The 22,335-nt window shown below is 44.6% G+C and overlaps 1 protein-coding gene and 1 long non-coding RNA gene across 5 annotated transcripts in view; one reads left to right on the forward strand and one right to left on the reverse strand.

Annotated features, from left to right (window-relative positions):
• Nucleotides 1-2,192: 2,192 nt before the first annotated feature.
• LOC115651550 lies at nt 2,193-17,127 on the reverse strand. 2 transcript variants are annotated; one of them, XR_004000390.1, is made up of 4 exons: nt 16,984-17,127; nt 8,031-8,161; nt 7,390-7,519; nt 2,193-2,865 (listed from the first exon to the last, which is right to left on the reverse strand). It is a non-coding gene; the product is annotated as an uncharacterized LOC115651550 (long non-coding RNA). The 2 variants fall into 2 exon arrangements; XR_004000389.1 differs by having other exon boundaries at nt 8,031-8,498.
• Nucleotides 17,128-17,331: 204 nt separating this feature from the next.
• The window catches only part of HRAS (HRas proto-oncogene, GTPase), a 77,080-nt gene continuing 72,076 nt past the window's right edge, over nt 17,332-22,335 (forward strand). For all 3 annotated transcript variants that reach the window (XM_030560709.1, XM_030560708.1, XM_030560711.1), the window contains exon 1: nt 17,332-17,714. The gene's annotated coding sequence lies outside the window, so the exon portion shown is untranslated. The remainder of the gene's footprint in view (nt 17,715-22,335) is intronic.

Raw genomic sequence — 22,335 nt, forward strand, 5'->3', positions numbered from 1 at the left:
ACCTATTCAGTCAGTGACTTAAGGTAAATCCTTAATTTATATCATTATCTCTGATATACTGGGTGTGCAGCTATAAACAGATACACAAACATGCCCTGATATCCCAGGAGTGGGATGTAAAATAAGATTTTTTCAGAAGGGAAGTATAGATATATTGGTATTTATGTAAACATGTACATAATTCCACACTTGTGGTAATAATAGCCATGTGATCCGTTTCTGCAGCCATGTGATAAACTGCACCCCCCAGGTGATAAACCAGTGTGATGCTTCCCAGCAGTATAAGGCATCTCACCACCACCTGTCCATAGCTTGCTTGTGCCTTTTGTGGATCAGTTCCCTGAAACCACCAGCTTCTGGCAACACAAGCACTGCCTTCCAGGCTTCCGCAGGCTGCTCTCTCTGTACAGGTAGTGACAGGCACACACCAACTCCCAAGAGTTCCCTGCTGTGTCCAGTCCCTTATCCACTGAATGCTCACAGAATTACCAGGCTTGCTGGTCCCAAAGGAACAATTTACTGCAGCTTATTAGATATACCTTAGAACACAGCTCTGCTGAACACAAAGCACTTAGATATATTTATAATGAAAACGAGAATAGGAAAACAGGGATAAGTTTATTATCAAAGAACAGGGATTGAAGTGATAGTGAATAATATTGGCAATAAATGGTTACATATACAACAAAACCATAACACGCGCTCTAAAACTTAAACTTAATTAACAAGATATCTTCTTTAGAAAGGAGGTTTTCCTCACCCAAAATATTTCCAGCATATTTCAGCCATGTTAGGCTGTGATCTTCTTTTAATGAAACAAGCAACGCTGCCGCTTGCTGCCTCTGTGAAAGATACAGCCTTAGGGCTGGTCTCTACAACAAAGTTAGGTCGGGTTAACTACATTGCTCAGGGATGCAAAAAAATTTATGGCCTGTGCAAAGTAATTAAGCTGACATAAGCCCCACTGATGTAGACGCTGCTAGGTCGATGGAAGAATTCTCCCATTAACCTAGCTACTGCCTCTTGGAGAGATGGATTTACTACAGCAATGGAAGAACCCCTTCTGTCGCTGCAGTATGCATCTACGTGACAGTGGCGCAGCTGCAGCTATGTTGTTGTAGTGCTTCTAGTGCAGACATATCCTTACATGAGGTCTACACTATAATCTTACTTCGGTAAAACTACATTGCTCAGGGGTGTGAAAAATCCACACCCTGGAGTGCCGCAGTTATACTGACCTAACCTCTGGTGTAGATAGCGCTATGTTGATGGGAGGGCTTCTTCTGTTGTTGTAATCCACCTCCTCAAGAGGCAGTAGCTAACTAAGCCAATGGGAGAAGCTCTCCCACCAGTGTAGCAATGTCTTCACATTAGCACTATAGTGGCACAACTGCACTGCACTGTTTTACGTGTAGACCTTCCCCAAGTCTCTCTATCTACCCAGTTATATCCTCAAAGTTGATTGTTTTCACGTGTAAATGGGGATCCCCTGCTGGTTCACGTCTTTTTCCTATAAATTTCATCTCTTTGGGGATATTGCAATCCTTTGCTAGCATTTGGCTCAGACTGCAAATGGTTTCCCATTCTGAACCAGACAATACACAATTTACATGTAAACAGATAGATGGATAAACATTTCTTGCCTGGAAAAAAACTGTTTTTCACCTTTCCTGGTGACCAACCCCCTAGTTGCATATCTTAAGAACATTATTTTAAATGTGTATATATATATATATACACATACTCCTTACACAATATCTGTACACACATTGCACAATTATGATGATAATCAGTGTGACACAGACTTTCATTAGAGACCTTACATGTCACTCTTTGGTGAACTATTATGTACACCTCAAACTCTGGGGATTCCTGTAACCCCTATGTACCGCCTCTGTGCCCTTTGCCAGTTGATATTAAGAGGTTCCTGGGTCACAACCATGTTTACCACACTTCTTTGACCTCCCCTGGATTCTGTCCACTAATACATCTCCACTGGGACTGCTTTAAGCATTTTGCACTGCCTAAAAACCACTGTGTTTTCTAAGTGTTTTGCAACAATCACTTTGATTGCCCTGGAAGTTTAAAGCATCCACATTTTCAAAGTGTAAGCCAAAACTTGAACTTTGATTTTCAGAAAAATGCATCATTCTTTCCCATGTCAGAGTTCAATTCAAAATGTGATGGATCATTTTCCAGAGATAATTTTTAATAATGTCCTCATTACAGTGGTGAATGAAGCTCATGCTCCAATACGTCTGTTAATCTATAAGGTGCCACAGGACTCTTTGCTGCTCATTACAGTGGTGAATGAAGCATCAGTCGTTTATTATCTGGCAGACAACATGCTACAAGAGCGCTAGGCAATAACATGCTAAAGATGATTCAGGAATAAGTGACGAGGGAGCTTTTACACTCCCACCTGCTTGATTACGCCACACAAATGGCTGAGAATGGCATTTAGATTTACTGTGTCTTGCATCTTTGTTCTGGTGACTGTTCGATTCATTGTCTTAGATTGGTTGTGTTCATTTACTTTCTTCAGTTGCATGTGTGAATACATGCATACAAACAGCTGCAACATGGTTTAGCCAGCCCTCCCTCTGGCTGGACACTGCCCTTACCCTTCTGCTCTGTCTATGAAGGTTAATTTCTCTTTTGGGCTGTAGTTAACACTTCTTGGTCCAGTGAGTGGTGCAGGAGAATGGCAGTTAAGGCTCTGGGATTCTACTTCCAGTTTTGCCTCAAACTTGCCTTTTTCCTTTTCTGAGCCTCAGTCTACCCATCTATAAGGCAGGTATAAAGATATTTACCTTTGTCATAGGGATGGTAGGAGGATTAATTCATGTCTGAGATAGATGAAAGCTGTGATAAAAATAGAGATTATTACTGCATTGTTATTATTTTTTAAAGTGACTTAAAAACATAGACCATGCTAGCCACTTCCATGGTAATCCAGAGTGAACTGCTCCACTGTTGCCCCTTCAAAGATCCTGAGGTGAGGTGGGACTCAGGGAAAATCTGTTGGTGCTAGTGGTTGAAGTGCTACAGGATGTTGTGGGTTCAGTTTCCACTTAAGTTTCATTTTTGTTTGTATGGATAGAGACTTTCAGACAGGATAGGAGCACTGCAACAAGGTACGTGCTTCCAGGTCCCCATCCAAAGCCCACGGAAATGAATGAAAAAAAATGCCATTTGTTGGGTTAAAGTTCACTTACTCAGCAGCTGGGTCTACCAAACATTTATTACGGCAAAACACTCAGAGTAGCGATCCGTTACTCACACATAGGAAGCTCATCAGGATGATCTCATCAGTCACCTTCAGCACCAAACAATACAGCTTCAACCTCCCTTTATCACACCAACTTAGGCTATGTCTACACTGCGCACCATACAGCAGCACAGTGCCGCTGTAAGGCATGCAGCGTATCCGCTCTTTGTTGTCAGGAGAGAGCTCTCCAGCTGACAAAATAAAACCACCCCTAATGAGGGACAGTAGCTTTGTTGGTGGGAGAGCGTCTCCTGCAGACACAGTGCTGTCCACACTGGCGCTTTTTGTCGGTAAAACTTTTGTTGGCCGAGGTATGAAAAGTCAGAGGTGTGTTTTTTCACACCCTTGACCAACAAACGTTTTAGCAACGCAAGTACAGTGTACACATAAGCTTAGTTATAACTTTTTTTTTTTAATACATATGTATTAGTCTCTCATTTCTCTGTTAACTCTCTTCTCCCAGCAGTATAGATTCAGTGTTAGTTCAAACCGGTCCTTTCTAACTTTTTCGTTATTTTATCTTTTCTTGTTCTCACAGACATGATTGCTCTGCAATTTGTTACTCATGTTCAACACTAAATACGATTACTCTGCAATTTATCAAACATGCACTTCTTACGCTTCTACTTACGGTTACGCTGTTAAATGTTATCAGAACAGACTCTTAAAATATACAGCAGGCTTCAGTCAGGCCTAAATATCACTTTGCTCCCTCCCAACACCATTGACTTCAATAAGTTTCGGATCAGACCCCCAGTGAACACGTGAGAATGCTCCAAACAGACAGACAGGGGCAAGCTCATGGAGCATGCACGTACTAGTGCAGGAGAGCTGCTATCAGGGCCAGCTCCAGGCACCAGCCCAGCAAGCAGGTGCTTGGGGTGGCCATGGGGAAGGGGCAGCACGTCCGTTTCTTCAGTGGCAATTCGGCGGCGGGTCCCTGACTCCCTCTTAGAGCGAAGGAGCTGCCACTGAAGACTGAAGCGGCGGCGGTAGAGCTCCCGCAGATTGTGATCGCGGTTTTTTGGGGTTTTTTGCTGCTTGGGCTGGCAGAAACCCTGGAACTGGCCCTGGCTGCTATCACAAGTATTTTCCTCAAAGTGATATAGTCTAAGGTTAAGAGACTGAGGGAGGATTCACACAGCACCTTCCTAAGTCCCCCCAACCCAGAGACCAAGCATATCAAACCTGAAATATCCCATGTCTATTAGCTTGGGGAACTGGACAGTCCTGAGGTCAATTCCTTTCCCTGAGGTCTATCATATAGCATGACAGAGAGACAGTATTGCATGTTATTTAATTCTCTTTGTGATCGTTTAAGTCCCCCAGATCCCTTTGCCAGGAAATTCTGATGATTAAACAGCATACTGCAGGGAAACTATATTTATCACCTTCTTCTTTCTTTATTAAGATGTGTTACTAATGAATACTGAAAAATCAGTGTTAGTACAGCATCTGTAGATTAACATTAGCTTAGTCACATATTTTTATAAGGGGCCAAGGGCTGGAATTCAATCAATCACTTGAATTCACATGGCCCTCTTCATGGGGACGTCACGTTTTGCCAGTCAGAGCAAACAGAGGCAGCTCAAAAATTCATGGCCAAGATTTACACAAGTTGTTAGTGGATTTTGGATGGTTCAATTTTTGGATGCCCCCAAGCTGAAGGCCCTGATTTTCAGAAAGCCAGACCTGTTTAAAGCATCTCAAATTTGGCATCTCAAAATAAATTAGTTGCTTCTGAAAATGTGGCCCCCGCTTTTAAACTTACATTTAAATGAAGGTAATGGTGCTACAACCATGTGGACAAAAAGTGTCTTCAGGTCCCTTGTACCTGGATCACAGTTCTTGGAGAGGGGGAAACTTTTCCTTACTGCAAGAATATGTTTTTCTATCTACAGTGAGGCTAGCTTTGGAATTAGCATCTCACTCTCTCAGGTCGGGGAGCAGAAGGAGAAAGAAGGGGGATAATTGAACTGGGAACAGAAAGTGGGGAAACAATTATCTCCTTTATATGGGTGTGTGGCTCTCTAGATCCTTCCTGGAAAGATCTTTGGGGCAGAGAGGGGGATGTAAACCCATGGCTACATGTATATAGCTGTCATAATCACGGACAAAGGGATCAGAGCTAGAACTCAGGGCCCCTGACTCTAAAAAACACATGCCCCTACCACATGAACTAAAGGAGAATCTCTGTTACACATGCCTATTATTGGGGCTGATATCTCCTGTGGCCTCTAATGGCTTGAGAGCAACATGAGCAAGGTAGGAAATTTCTGGCGTTCACTGACCGGGAGGGGGAGAAGCTTGAATTTCATGTGGCAGAAGCAGGAGCACAAGCACCATCACTAAGGCTCAAGAAGAAGGTGGATATAGTGAGAAGGTTGCAATAACCAAAAGTGGGAAATTACTAGAGCACACACTAACGCAGGGTTTCCCAAACTTGGGACGCTGCTTGTGTAGGGAAAGCCCCTGGCGGGCCGGGCCGGTTTGTTTACCTGCTGTGTCCGCAGGTCCGGCCGATCCCAGCTTCCAGTGGCCACGGTTTGCCACTCCAGGCCAATGGGAGCTGCTGGAAGCAGCATGGGCCGAGGGATGTGCGGGTCAAGGGATATACTGGCCTCCTCTTCCAGCAGTTCCCATTGGCCTGGAGCAGCAAACCGCGGCCATTGGGAGCCAAGATTGGCCGGACCTGCAGATGCGGCAGGTAAACAAACCAGCCCAGCCCGCAAGGGGCTTTCCCTACACAAGCGGTGTCCCAAGTTTGGGAAACGCTGCACTAAGGCCTGGGTAATAGGGATGGAAAAGCCCAGAGGAAGGTTGGTCAGCATCCTTCATGGCCTTGCATGTTGTGTAGCTATTTACACCTTTGCCATGTAGCTATTTAAATTGTGAGTTGGTTCCATATTACACCAACTGGGCGTCATGTGTAACCATTTCCCCTAGGCAAAGTGAGAGCAATGCAGTGGAGCATCAGGCTCCTTGTTGAGAAAGGAGTGACAGGATTTTTTAGGGCACTAGCTGTAAGAAGATAAAAAAAAATGATACTAAGATTATAAGCGTGGGTGATGGGAAGGAGTGGTGTGGTCAGAATTGGCAGAGAAAGGAGTGAGAGTTTAGCCACTACATTAAAAGGTGACCAAGAAAAAGAAACCAGCAATTTAGCAGGATATGTAGGTCTTTAGAACTGTCTATAATTTTACTACCGGTGCATGAATGGATCAGACAGTAAAATAGAACTTTGCAATCTTCATGTGACACAAATTTCTCCAACAATTGTTTTCTTCAGTGTTAATTTGAGGGGTTTTGAGAAATTAGCAGAATAAAATTTGTTGAATCAGAGTAAATGGGTGATTTAAAAAAAATCTTGTATTGACTCTTCCAGGGGAAAAACAGGACTGGTCAAAGGTTTAAACATGGACTCATCTGGTACAAAGAGGCCTTCAAGGACACAAGGATGAATCTGTTTGACCATCAGATGTGGACACTGCCCAAAGAAGGCTGAAAATTCAATTAGCGACTGGGCCTGTTTACAAGTCTGGAGTTCAGACCCCTAGCAGCTGACTGGACCTTGTAAGCAACCTTAACATTCTTTTTCATTAGTAATTTCTTTACTGAGAGGCATGAATTTAGAAGTATTATATTAAACTGCATTTGCACTGAGGGCTTGTCTACACCAGTGGTTCTCAATCTTTCCAGACTACTGTACCCCTTTCAGGAGTCTGATTTGTCTTGCATACTCCCAAGTTTCATATCACTTAAACTACTTGTTTCCAAAACCAGACATAAAAATACAAGTGTCACAGCACACTCTTAATGAAAAATTGCTGACTTTCTCATTTTTACCATATAATAAAATTAATTGATTGGAATATAAATATTGTACATTTACATTTCAGTGTATAGTATATAGAGCAGTATAAACAAGTCATTGTCTGTATTAAATTTTAGTTTGTACTGACTTCACTAGTGCTTTTTATGTAGCCTGTTGTAAAACTAGGCAAATATCTAGATGAGTTGATGTACCCCATGGAAGACCTCTGCATACCCCCAGAGATATACATATCCCTGGTTGTGAACCACTGGTTTAAACTACTGCTTAAGTCAATGTAACTTACATCATGCAGGGGTGTGAAAAAGCCACCCCCCTCAGTGTGAAGGTTTCTCTGACATAGGGTGGAATTCAAGCTGTTTCTCCTAGGGCTTTGTCCTTTTTGGTACAATCTGCAGCTGATCCTCAGACTTCTCCTATATAACAGAATTAATTGAATTATATTATTGAATAATTTTAGTGGTGTTTTTATCAATGGGTTGCATTTATCTCATGGTTTCTTTTTGGTGTAGAAGGCTCACAGAGCTTTTCCTTATACAGTAATACTTTTACAGCCAATTACAATACAGTAATTCATTTTATGCAGTAAGCTAGAGTTTGCATCTCAGTATAGATTTGCTCCACACATAAAGAACCTACATAATAGCACCAGTTGGAAAGAAGCCTATCGTTACAGCTTGTCATCTATGAGAGTTTTCTCTACAGTCTCAATGAGAAATTAGGAAAGGAGCTGTCATTAGCTACTATAGTTTTATCTGCAAATTCAACAGAGTCCAAGTGACAGAAAAAGGTTGTCTGTCCTTTCTTGTGAGCTTTTCCACTGCATAAATAGCCTAAACTTTAAGGGATCATTCTTCAGTAAAGACATGCGGGATATGGGATCCTAATTCCAGCTGGTATCAATAGCATAGTGATCATAAAACTTACCCGGTGTCTAAGAGAGATGAAAGTCTATCCACCAGTGAGAGTCTGGTTACTGCACATTAGTTCTTCCAGGGGTGTACTCTTTCTGGGTATCACTGGGAACAAAGGCTTCCACATCAGAGACACCTTTATGGCTGCATAAAAACAACAGCTGCTTAAGAGGATGTGAACTCACAGCTGCAAGTCTCATGGGGGCTTATTGGTCTTCCATCTGCTTCTTTCAGGTCAAGAGTGCCCCTGGCTACTGGTACTAACTATGCATTTATGTTTTTAAGTGCACACAGAAGCAGACTCCTAGGCCACTGTCTCCTCTTATTTGCATGTCAGTCAGTGATGCTGATAACTTTTCAGACTATGAAATCAACCAGAAGAGTATATGCTTCTGTTGGCATCTTCATTTTTAATGGAAAAGAATCTTTCCATTCTGACTTCATGCTGGGTCTTGTGAACAAGCAACGTCCTTACCCCATTCTAGCACAGAAGAAACACACATTGGGTTAGAACTTGATTCTGCAGACACTTATGCACATGCTTAACTTTAAGCATAAAGTGAGTGAGCTTGGTGTAGCTCAAAAGCTTCTCTGTCTCACCAACAGAGGTTTGTCCAATAAAAGATATTACCTTACCCACCTCGTCTTTTTCATATCCTGGAACTAACATGGCTACAACAACATGGCATATAAGTAAGCATGTGAGCAGTAGGACTACTTGTGCTTAACTTAGTGCCCAAATTCACCCTTTTCCTAAGCTGTGTTTGTTAGCTGTTGAAATAACATAATAAGATTCAGCGTAAACCCACCCCCCCAGTCCAAGTGAGGACGTTTCTGGAGTTCCCCATCTTCCCTTTCTGTCCTGAACCAGTTTCCTCTGCCCACTCTCACTTCCCAGAGTGGAGTTAATGAGCTGAATTTTCCACAGTGACTGAGGAGCAATCAGTATTTTCAAACAGTCCCAATACGTGCTAAGAGGGTGAGTTAACAAAACAACTATACCTGCCTAGTCTACCTTGAGGCAACAAGAACTCTATGGCCAGCCTCATCTCTCAGATCTATTGAAAGGAGCTTTCCCATTGGACAAACTTTGGAAAAGAAGATCCTAAATATGAAAATTGATAATGATGGTATGTCTGATTCAGTTCTGGCATAAGCAGATGCAGCTTCCAATGACATCAGCAGGAGCTGCACTGGCTTACACTAGGACTGAATTTGGCCCTGTATTTCTAAGAAATCAGCCCTGTCCCTGCCCTTGTACGCATTTGCTTATTCCGACTGATGACTCTGTTTCAGTTTTGATCCATGTGCCAGACAATGCAATGCAAGCCCGCTGTCTTACAAGCCTAACAAGGATTTTTTTTACTTGGACCCTCCTGCCTAGATGATGCACGGCCACCAATGAACAAAGAGGAAAAGGTCTCAGCTTCTCTCCTCACCATAGCAACCAAACACCTTATGCACCAAACACTTTTCTGTTTCATAAGCTGGTTGCCATGGCAAATTACTTGTGTCAGAGGGGAACAGGAAGCATTCTGTGTTCTCTAAAGATAACAAAACAAATGTTTAAACTTTATTTATTAGTTCAATTTTTGCCATGTTGCAAGTGACCCCTGAGCTCTGAGGAGACCCACGTCAGTGAAGTGGCCACAGTCTTCTAAATGTATTAAAGGTACCCATGATTACTAATGTGGATCTACAGGAGAGCTGGATTCAGGGAACCTAAGTTATCTGGGAAGAATAGCAGCAAAATGATATTGGGGAGTCTGGCATTTTAACCAGGGAGACCAGTTTTCTCAGTATCCTCCAGAGGAAGTTCTGAAACCATGCAAGGCACGAAGCTGCACTGACATTAAGAATGGGTCAGACCAAAGGTCCATCTAGCCCAGTATCCTGTTTTCCAACAGTGGCCAAAGTCAGGTGCCCGAGAGGGAATGAACAGGTAATCATCAAGTGATCCATTCCCTCTCGCCCATTCCTAGCAACATTCTCCTGTCCTTCCCACCTCCACAGATGCCCCAGGGAAGCCCTGATTTCAGTTACACAGAAGATGCCTATGCACACTTTGAGAAGGGACCAAATGAACCTGTGGTAAGAAAAGGATGGAACCACGGAAATGAGCAGCAATGTTCTGCTACCTAAAACAACCCATGCTAAGCAAAGTGAGCCATGATGACCCACAGTGCACCTCAACCTTAAATTGTTCCTAGGAGACAGTAAAGGATTCAGTCCAGCTACTTGCAATCTAGATGCAAATGGCATCAATAATTCTCGTCAGTGTCCAGGACAGGGGGACAGGTTTTGATCTCCTTTACAACAGTGTAAAGTCAGCCTAACTCTATTCACTTCACTGGAGTTACTCTGGATTTACATTGGTGTAACCAAGGGCAAAATCTGGACACACTCAGACTTACATCCCTTGGAATATAGCAAGCTGTGGTGTTTGCTATGTCAGTGAGAAAGTTATCATGGAGAAACAACTTCTGTGATTAGCTGAAGGGCCAGGGCATGGGGGAAGGATAGGTCAGACTTCAACTTGGCTGATTCCTGGGTTTCTCTAGTGGAAATAGATAAGTCAGAGGTACACCCTGCAGAATTATTTAGGATGATCTTCATCTATGATGGGATTTAAAGACCATTTTTTAAATTGCACCCTGTGTGAAGGTTTCTCTGACATAGGGTGGAAATTATGCCAAGATACCTCAGGATACTTACATGCCTGTTTAAGGCAGAGCATAGCTAAGGAATGACAGTTCTAATGAATTTCTTTTTAAGTTACTCTTAGTGCTAGTGAAGTGTAATCACGCCGTCCCAAGACTAAACATCTGCTTGCCCAACATGCCACTCCTGGGTGGGTTGCTGGTAGAGAATTTCAAACTGGGGCGTTGTGGATCCTACAGCATAAGTGGGAGTAGAAGACCCACTCCTTATTGCAAGAGGCTGATATCTTCTATTTATCCAGAGAACACATACAACATAGGCAGCACAGACGTAAATGTCCCTACGCTGCCTGGCCAGAGTACCTCAGTACCAGTGGGACCGCTTGTAGGAGAGTGGTTGCACACTAATTCTGTAGTTTCCCTTTTTCTTGCCACTGGCATAACCAGCATCCATTTTGGCAGTTATGGTGGTTGCTTTGTAAACTGAATAGTTATTGACGAGGAACAGGACTGAGGTCATCAAGGCAAAAACTTAACCATGAGATGGTAATGATTTTCACTGAATGTAGACAATCTCCGGGAGCAAGCCAGTGACCTAGAGATAACGGAAGTACAGCTATCACTGGTCTGCTGATACAGCCATTGTGCACTATACTGTGCAGTGAGACAACAGATTTGAATCTACACTGGCAAAATTCAGGACCTGCAATTCACCACCAGGGCAGCTCCACAGTTGGCAGTGACTTTCAAAGCTGTACATCAGATAGTGCACATGTGTTTTTACTAGGGCTGTCAAGTGATTTAAAAAGTTTAACAATGCGATTAATAGTAGAATACTATTTAAATATTTTTGGATGTTTTCTACATTTTCAGATACATTGATTTCAATTACAAACACAGAATATAAAGTGTACAGTGCTCACTTTGTTTATTTTTTATTACAAGTATTTGTACTGTAAATAAAAAAGTATTTTTTTCAATTCACCTAATACAAGTACCGTAGTGCAATCTCTTTATCATGAAAGTTCTACATTTGTAAGTTTAATTATGTACCAAAAAAACCTGCATTAAAAAATAAAACAATGTAAAATTTTAGACCCTGCAAGTCCATTCTGTCCTACTTCTTGTTCAGACAATTGCTCAGACAAACAAGTTTGTTTACATTTGCAGGAGATAATGCTGCCTGCTTCTTGTTTACAATGTCATCTGAAAGTGAAAACAGGCATTCACATAGCACTGTTGTAGCCGGCGTCGCAAGATATTTATGTGCTAGATGCACTAAAGATTCATATGTCCCTTCATCCTTCAACCACCATTCCAGGGGACACATGTCTATGCCAATGACAGGTTCTGCTCGATAACAATCCAAAGCAGTGCAGGCCAACGCTTGTTCATTTTCATTATCTGAGTCAGATGCCACCAGCAGAAGGTTGATTTTCTTTTTTGGTGGTTCGGGTTCTGTACTTCTCGCATCAGACTGTTGCGCTTTTAAGATTTCTGAAAGCATGCTCCACACCTCATCCCTCTCAGATTTTGGAAGGCACTTCAGATTCTTAAACCCTGGGTTGAGTGCTGCAGCTATTTTTAGAAATCTCACATTGGTACCTTCTTTGTGTTTTGTCAAATCTGCAGCAGAAGTGTTCTTAAAATGAACTACATGTGCTGGGTCATCATCCGAGACTTCTGTAACATGAAATATATGGCAGAATGCAGGTAAAAGAGAGTAGGGGACATACAATTCTCTCCCAAGGAGTTCAGTCACAAATTTAATTAACACATTTTTTTTTAACAAGCATAATCAGCATGGAAGCATGTCCTCAGGAATGGTGGCTGAAGCATGAAGGAGCATAAGAACGTAGGACCGTCTGGTAAAGGCCATCGCTCCGCACCTGGGAGAAAAAGTCACCAACCGCACCGTCCCTGGCACCGACAGCCCACTGCGCCCAGACATCGTCGTCACGGACGAGGCTCAAAAAAAGATCATCCTCGTTGATGTGACGGTTCCTTTCGAGAACAGGACCCTGGCCTTCCGCGAGGCCCGAGCCCGAAAAATACACCCCCTTGGCGGACACTCTGCGGTCAAAGGGCTACGAGGTCTATACCGATGCCCTGATTGTTGGGGCCCTGGGCGCCTGGGACCCTTGTAATGAACGCGTGCTTCGGGCCTGTGGGGTAGGCCGTCACTACGCGCAGCTCATGAGACGCCTGATGGTCTCGGACACTATCAGATGGTCCAGAGACATCTACATGGAGCACGTCACCGGTCACCGCCAATACCAGGAGTAAGCGGGCGTGACTCCGTGCTCCCGAAGGGGGGAGGAGATTTTCACACTCCCCCGTTGGACTCTATCCCCTGAGCCCTGAACCCACCAAACCAAACTCCACTATGTGAGGGTCGCCCTATCCTCATCACCCAGCTCGCTCCTTTATTCCCACGACTGTCTGTAACCTATTTGTATGAGCGATGTACCCTCACTGCCTCCCGACTGTATCTTGATCTCACCCACCGTTCACCCCGCATTGGGGACATGACAGACTGTATATGGTATATGCTGCCCAATACCAAAATATTGACCCCTCCCCCATAGTCTGTATGATATCCCCGATGAAACAATAACTGATGCTTTAAACTCTCTGTATTGTTTATTTTCAAATATTCACTAATAAACATTATATCTGGCACGTAAATATCTTGCAATGCCGGTTACAAAAGCGCCATGCAAATGCCTATTCTAACTTTCTGGTGACATTGTAAATAAGAAGAGGGCAGCATTATCTCTTGTAAATGTAAACAAACTTGTTTGTCTTAGCGATTGGCTGAACAAGAAATAGGACTGAGTGGACTTGTAGGCTCTGAAGTTTGACATTGTTTTGTTTTTGAGTGCAGTTATGTAACAAAAAATCTACAGTTATAAGTTTCACTTTCACGACAAAGATTGCACTGCAGTACTTGTATGAGGTGAATTGAAAAATACTATTTATTTTATAGATAATTTTTACAGTACAAATATTTGTAATAAATATACACTTTGATTTCAATTACAATACAGAATACAATATATATGAAAATGTAGAAAAACATCCAAACTCTTTAATAAATTTCAATTGGTATTCTACTGTTTAACAGTGTGATTAAAACTGTGATTAATTGTGATTTCTTTTAGTAAATCGCATGAGTTAACTGTGATTAAGTGACAGCCCTAGTTTTTACCTCTGTCTCATGCAGCCATAATCTGAGCAGGGATAGACAGGACAACACTAAAAATGCCCAAGCTTCCACCAACAGAACTGCACCACTAGTGAATTGTGCATCCCATTTCCCCTAGAATAGATGATGCCATGCTACAGAGACTAGTGGAGCTGATATGTTACAAAGGAGACAGTCTTTCTTCTATAACTGTGGCAGAAGCAGTGACTACTTCCTCTTTAGGCTCCTGCTCTGGCCTATTAATAAAATCAAGTGAATGCCAGGATGATAGAAGTCCTTGAGTTATACCTCCCTACTGCATACATAAACATGATAGTGGTCAGGAAGGCAGATGACTGAATGGGTAGACTTTGGTATTCTCTGTCCACAGAGCACGTTCTCTTTAATTTGAGATCATGGAAGCATGCTGAAATGCTCCCCATTTCTCCCCCTTTATGTTCTCTCATATCAGTAGGCCCCATGTCTAATCAGCCTCCCTTCCAGTTGAGGAGGACAGCACTATACTTCATCTTTAGCTAGGCGGTGCCACTGCAGGTTTGGCTGGAAAGGTTTCTAGAGAGCTGCATACTCTGCCCTCTGCAATCTAGGACTCTTTCAGTGGGGTCGCTCATCAGCAAGAGCACCTCCTCTTCAACTCTGGCCCCCTCTGTCAACAATCCCTCCAAGCCTGTATTGGTTTGCCCCTTCTCACAACTCAGCCCTCCATCCAGGTACTTATAGTCTCTGTCCCTTCCAAAGTAGTAAGGAGTCCAACAAAGAAGAAGTCTAATGACCTTCTGCCAGCTTTTCAGCCCCATCCTGGTCTCAATAGTCCTTGTCCCCTTGCATCAGGGCAGCTTTTACATCTTTTTTCCACGTAGCTGACAGGGAGAGCCTCCTGCAGTCCTCTGGGTTCCAGCCCAGGCACCTTGTTTGAAGCAGCTTAGCCTGTTTCTTCAGGCTCATTGCTGCTTCCCTGGGCCACTTCCTACCTTCATCTGCCTCCCAGCCCCTTTCACAGAGAGATTCATTCTAGTGCTTTGTCCCTCGAGGGTCCAGCTGCTTCCTGCCAACTTACACTTGATGCAAAGCCATCCCCTTCTGCCTGGTCCATAAGCTTTTATCCTAGCTCTTGATGGTCCACCAGTTAGCTGCAGCTGAGGAGGTATTTATTCTGTCTCTTAACCCCTTAGTGGCCATGGCAGGATAAGATTTATAAACCTCATCATAGTTCTACCCAGAATGTGCAAACTGCATCTGATATCTGATTGATGGCTGGTGAGGTTTCAGATCAGTTAATATTACTGAACAGGTATTCACATCATAGAAACCGTCATCAAGGCACCCTTGTTGGTAGTCTCACTATGGCCAGGTCTACACTATTACTCCTGGGGGAACTCTGCATCACTGCATGTGCGCAGAATTCATGGCCCCCACAGATTTCTTTGCTTACCTGCAGAAAAATGACTTCTGTCGGGGAAGTAAAGGGAAGTTACAAGAGTGGTCATACACCCACTACCTGGCAGTGCAGACAGGTTGGTTTGGGCATCCAAAGCAGCTGGTAAATACACATGCATCTGACGAAGTGGGTATTCACCCACAAAAGCTCATGCTCCAAAACGTCTGTTAGTCTATAAGGTGCCACAGGATTCTTTGCTGCTTTTACAGATCCATACTAACATGGCTACCCCTCTGATACTTGGTAAATACACAAATCACCACTCGGGAGGAGCAGGGCTGGGTAGTCATGTATGTGGGAGAGACAGAGACACTCTGTCCCTCTTGCTAACTCTTGCAGCATGCTCAGCATGGAGGGGCAGGGTTTGGGGGGTATTTCTGAAAAGGCAGGTGTGGGGCAGGCTCTGTTGCCTCAGGCAGAGGAGAATGTAGCAGCCTGCCTGCTTAATGAATTGTTCCCATTGTTCTTAGTGAATTCTCCCAGGAGTATAAAATAGGTGTAAACATTTTAAGGCTCCATTACATTGCCAGAGTGGTGTAAAGGAGCCGTATTGTAAAGAACAGTATGTCCACATAAATGCTTATGGTGTTTTAATGATTAAAACGGGTCTACATTTCAATAGGAAATTTTTTCAGTCCAAAATGTGCTCCATGAACTGTTTGCTACTGATCTTTTTGGAGATGGTCAGTAGCCAGTATAAATTGTGAGTTTGAGTCCCCAGCCCTCACTTGCTCTTCAGGTGCTCATGATGACTAATAACTAGATGTAAAGAGTCAATACTAGCTATATTACTATTAGACAGAGGGGGTTTGATGATTTCCTCCAATGCTCCCCGCTCCTATTCTCCATCCATTGTATTGTAGTTTAAATAAATTACCAAAATAATTGAAACTACCTGGATTATACGATATCATTTTGTCAAAAAACATGCAGAATTTTAAAATAGTGTTCAGAATTTTTATGGTTTTTTTTTTGCAGAATTTTTAGTTTTTTGGCACAGAATTCCCCCAGGAATAACACTATAAACTTATATCTGTATAACTAAGTTATGAAAAATCCACACCCCTGAGCGACAGTTATACTGACATAACCCCTGCTGTAGACAACGCTGTGGTTCTCCCATCAACATAGCTACTGCCTCTCACAGAAGTGGATTAACTATGCCCATGGGAGAAGCATCTTCACTGAAGCACTGCTGGAAGGTTTTAAGCATACCTTGCCCTGTGAGTGGAGAAGCCCAGGAGTGTCCTAGCACAGGGACTGAAATACCCTAAGGCACTAACTGGCAGAGCAGCGTGGGAGTTGCCCAGGTCCTTTATGTTCTGTGGCTAAACAAAAGACTCCATCCTCTAGAGTCACCAGATAGACCAGCACCTTTCACCAGCATTAAATCCAAGTTAAAAAGAAGTGAGGGAGGCTAGCAACGCAGGATGCCTTGTTCCTGCGAATATAAAAGGCCAGATCTTCAGCTGGTGTAAATCAGCACAGCTCCACTGAAGTCAATGGAGCTAGGCTGCCTTATGGCTACTGAGGATATGGCCCTAAATGTGTTTTTATTAAAAAAAAATAGAAGTTGGAGGAGACCAAGATTTATTAAACAACGTCTAGGTTTGTGGCTGGACCATTTGTGTTATCATCCTGATGTATGGTTATCACTCACCATTAGCTGACCAAGTTCTTAGAGCAGCAGTCTACAAACAATACTCTCCAATGTCTCTCTAGTCCACGGGCTGACACCACAGGTTGAGCGAGGCGCTAAAAATAAGGACTAAGCAGCAATTCCCCGCTGGCTACTGCGCCTTCCTCCAAGCCCCCAGCCCCCCCAGTGCCCCGGCGGAGGTGAAGGGAGGCGCCTTAAGCGTCGGTGACTGACGCAGCCCGCAGCCCACCAGGAGGCCCGGGGCTGTGCGCCCGGGTGCCCGGGCTGGCGCGCAGCGCCTATCAGCGGCGGCGGGAGGCGGTGAGTGACTGGTGGGCGGGGAGCGGAGCCTGGGCGTGCACCGCTCGCTGCTGCCGGGGCTCGCCGAGCCGCCTCTGGTTGCACACACACGTACATTGTCCGAGCGAGCTGCCGCCGCCGCCGCAGCGAGAGAGCGCCCGAGGGCTCGGTGCCAATGCGGGGTGGGCGCTGCAAGCCGGGGGCTTCTCCACCACCCCGGTGGAAAGTTCACCTTCGCCTGGGCCCGCCGCACCATTGATCCCGAGCGGCCGCCGCCGAGGAAGGAGGCAGGATCTGCGGCTCTGGCCGGGAGGGGGGATTTTTTTTTTTGCCTTTTCCCTCCAAACTTTGTGTGCGCGCCTCCCGCAGAAGCCTCCTGCCCCTACCGAGGATTTGCCTCTCCTCCGCTCTCTGCCGTGCAAGGAAAGCCGCCGGGGCGGGCGTGAGCGCTGGTAAGTGCCCCCCATCCCCTTCGCTTTGGGGGGCTTGGAGGTGGTGGTGCAGCCCCGGGAGTTGTGTTTGCGGGTGGTTTCCAAAGTATGGGCAGCGGCAGGAGGAAGGGGCGGCGGGGGGGTTGATCTCTGCCTGTGCCCCCTTCCTCCCACGCAGCCCCCCGGGAATGCGCAGGGCGGCGGGCGTGCAGCAGGCACTGCAGTGGCATGGGCAGCGTGTCCCAGGGAGCATGTGTGCGCGGTAAGGACTGGTGGCTGCAACCGGGCATTGCAGAGCAGAACTGGCTTTCCTGAGCAGCAGGCGGCGGCTGCTGCTGCTCGGGGGGTCGCTCGCTGGAGCTCCGTTGATCCTGCACCACTTGTGATAGTAGGCTCCTAAGTGAGCTGGGAGGATCAACCCATCCCTCTCTGGAGTCGGAAAGCGGGTGTCTTTGATAAAAGTGTGTGTGGGGGAGGTAGGAGGAGGAGATGGTCCATGTGTGCCTGCCTGGATGCACCAGTTTGGGAGGGAGCACTTGTATAGGGAGGAGGAGGAGGTACTGTGTTCAGAGCTATGCTTGTGAGGGGGCAGCAGCAATGGGAGGGGTTACATCTGTTTGGGGAGAAAGGAGACAACAGAGGGTTGTGTCTGGGAAGGGGCCTCTGGGTTGGTGTGGAAGAGTAACTTTGGCCTTGGGTGTGTCAGGGGCTGCACCTGGGTGGAAGAAGGTAGTAAGAGGAGAGGGGGTAGCCACCTGTTGGTGTTTGTGGGGGGAGGCTGCAGTTTTTCTTCCCATGATTCTCTGAGCATTTGCAAATTTGTTCTCCCTCCATCCCCCAAAAGCTTTCACTCTTCCCCTTGATTTTCAGACCCTCTTGTTTTGTGAAAATCAGGCCCTTGCAGCCTGCTCCCGGAGGCCACCGGGGTGGTCCTCATACCTCCAGATGTAAAAACCTCTGTGCTCGCAGAGGGAGATGTTGGCATTCATGTATGTGTCTAGGCTGTTCGGCAATGGTATAGATTTCTCCTCATGTATGTCCCAGCCCAGCTGCCTTCTCTCAGCTGTGGCACTCCACATCCCTCTGCACCTTTTGCACCAGGAGGCAGTGGCAATAGGAGCTCAGGGCAGCAGCTGATGACTTCTGTGCTATCTTCCTCTCCGCTTCTTTTCCCTCCCCAAAATGTGACGGGACTTCCAAACAGGAAAGGAAGGGATGGGGGAGAATCACCTGCTGGCCTGCCCTCCCAGTCTTGCAATGACTCTGCTTTCTGTAAACACTTCCTGCTAGTCCAGAAAACATGGGGAAATAAATGGGAGGGGCTCTGCATCCTCCAGGAGAATACCACAGCCTGCTGTCACGTTTCCCTTGCCTATTTTTTTTCCTGCGCTCTCGTTTTTCATCTTTCCCAGATCCCTTGGTATCGCTATACTGATGCCTACAGTGATATCACTGTCAGCAGCAGCTTTAGGGAGTGGTCTTTGATGATAGCACAGCAAGTCTTCTAATAGCTGAGCCTGGGTGGCCACTGTTCTTTCAGTTGTCATGTGCCACTGAATTGGTGCAGTAATAATAACGCTTCTGAGTGCCCTTCGTTCCAGAGAGTCCAGAAACCCGTTACAAGGCAGGGTCTAAAACAGAAATACAGAGGGTGAGGGGCAGAAGAGAGGAGTCTCTCTAGGATCCTTCCTCCTTCCAGGGTGTGTCTTGCTTTCTAGTCTCAAGTGTTATACCGTGGCCACACACAGGTAGAGGAGAGATGGACACATTTCCCAGTGCAGTGTCACTTGAGAATAATGTCAGGAAAGCACTTTATAGTGCCAGAGTGAGGCTTGCTGTCTCTGCAGTTGGGAGGGAAAGGCAAATGGAAGTCCAAGCTGGGATTAGCAAACTCTGAGTGGCTGATGGTCAGCTCTTGAAATGCCTTGTACAGTGTTGTACATCACAGTGGGGCACACGCTGGGGTACTGAGGCTGAGATTTTCAAAGAAGGGAATTAGGTGCTGAACTCTCTTAGACCTGGCTTACACTCACATTTGTCCACTACAGGTGTGCTTTTAAACGGACTTAAACAGGCAGAAACACTTGAGTGGATACACTCTTTGTATTGGGCTAGGGTGACCAGATGTCCCGATTTTTATAGGGACCGTCCTGATTTTACGGTCTTTTTTTCTTATATAGGCTCCTGTTATCCCCCACCCCCACCCTTGTCCCGATTTTTCACTTTTGCTGTCTGGTCACCCTATATTGAGCTGAGCTTGTCTTATATCAATTTAGCTCGCGTTGGTAAATTTTATAGGTGTGAGCAAAATTGATATAACCTGTGTTTAGAACAGGGGTAGGCAACCTATGGCATGTGAGCCGAAGGCGGCGCACAAGCTGATTTTCAGTAGCACTCTAGCTGCCCAGGTCCTAGCCACTGGTCCAGGGGGCTCTGCGTTTTAATTTAATTTTAAATGAAGCTTCTTAAACATTTTAAAAACCTTATTTACTTTACATACAACAATAGTTTAGTTCTATATTATAGACTTATAGAAAGAGACCTTCTAAAAACGTTAAAATGTATTACTGGCACGCAAAACCTTAAATAAGAGTGAATAAATGAAGACTCGGCACACCACTTCTGAAAAGTTGCCGACACCTGTGATAGAAGCTTGTCCACAAGGGGTCTGCCCTGGTGTAACTGAAGAGTTATTAAAGAAGCCTTAGGCCCCTTTGAAAACCACAGCCTAAATGCACAAAAAAAGCAAGAAAATTACTGGCCCAAGGGGGGACTGATTAGCTCCAGGGGTTGGTGTTGAGATGCACAGATCCTTTATATGTCTAAGACCTTGTCTACACAGGGGTTTTAGCCAATGATGTTGCACTGCTTCAAAATCCCCACCCCGGCAGAGATGCATTGCATTTGTGTAAACAATGACTTGCATTGGTGCAGCATATGAGGTCATAGAGTTTAAGGCCAGAAGGGAACACTAGATCATCTAGTCTGACCTGTATATCACAGGCCACCAGCATCCACCCACTAAACCTAACAACTAAAACTAGACCAAAGCGTTACAGTCCATAGGACACGACTATAATGTGCCACAAGCAGAGAAGAAGAGGGACTGAGGTGGCCAGTGCCAGAAGCCTCTACGATGGTAAGGAATTGACTGAGAGAGAGAGAGAGAGGGAGACCCAGTTAATCCTGGCAAGTGATTTGCACCCTATACTGCAGGGGAAATGGGTTGGGGGGAGCCTCCAAGATCATTGCCAATCTGACCTGGGAGAAAATACCTTCCTGACTCCATATATGGCAATCAGTTAGACCCTGAGCATGTCAGCAATAACCAGCCAGTTAAGCATGTGACCAAGGGAATGCTCAGTGCCACCCCAGAGCCCTGGCCCATCCAGTCAAATGTCCTATCTCTTGATGAGGCCATTTCTGATGCCTCAGAGGAAAGAGACCAAACTGCTACCTACTTCCACGAATACATGGGGTGGGGTGGGCGGAGGAGGAGAATCCCTTCCTGACCAGGGTGGATTGATTTAACTCACCAAGTGGAAAGTCTTGATTTAAATCATCAATTTTAATCAACTTTTCCATTTGGACTTCATTTATGTTCTAAAGAAAGATTCATTCTCATTGGTGGATATCACTATTAAAACATGTTGATTTACAACTAAATAGAGCCTTTACACTAGATTTGGTACGTCTTTTTGCTATCTAGGGAGTTACACTATAACTACACTTATTTAAGCAAGTACATACCTTAATATTTTCAGATTCTTCATTGTGTATTTTTAGTAAGTTAGAAAATGGTGAATGATATATTGCTTATTTACTAGATCATTAACTTTTTGCTTGTGATTTGTGTAGAGCTGCATTAGGATGGTCAGTGGAATTTAATTGCACACAAAACAGCATATAAAATTTATTTCTATTAAAACAACTGTAAATGTTTTGAATACATAAACTTCTGTTATCAAAACGTGTTTCACATTTACAACTTATTTATTAAACAGAGGTGTTGATTGTAGTCAGTGGATTAAACTGATCATTCCAGGTCAGCCTGGGAAAATTTTCAAATATGCCTAAGTGAAAGTGACTGAAGCTTAAATTCCTACTCACCTAAGTCTTTTGAAAATGAGTTTCCCAAGATTCTTAGGCTGTCCTTCAAACGTTTAAAACTAGTAGATCTCATCCCCTCCCTCCTTGGTCTTTATTCATCGACTGGAAGAGAGACAAGTTTTCCTACTTTTTTTCAACTCTGTATTGATTTCTCAACTTTGAATGAATTAGTCCAAACGAAGAAAATATTTTTCTGTGCCTGCGGAGGCAGCTACTGCTGTCAGAAGCTAGTTTAGCAGTTCAAGAAACTCTGATTCCAGGTGCTTAGCTAACAACTTCCACCAGTTCAGTAGTGCGACTTTCTTTAAAACATCAGGAAGCATGACATATACTGCTTGAATGTTTCACCCCCAGCCCTGAAATTTATTGTGGTTAGCACAGTTGATGGGTGATTGGATGCCTATGTCATAGCAACAGCATCTTCAGCAGTTAGACATCTATCCTGATGCTATGGGTTTAGAATACTGGCAAGAAAATAAGGTGGAGTAAGTGCTCGATTCATCTGCTGCTTGCTATTTAACTTTGTTGTTGG

This window comes from Gopherus evgoodei, chromosome 4 (genome assembly GCF_007399415.2).
Source record: "Gopherus evgoodei ecotype Sinaloan lineage chromosome 4, rGopEvg1_v1.p, whole genome shotgun sequence".
Classification (NCBI taxonomy): Eukaryota; Metazoa; Chordata; order Testudines; family Testudinidae; genus Gopherus; species Gopherus evgoodei.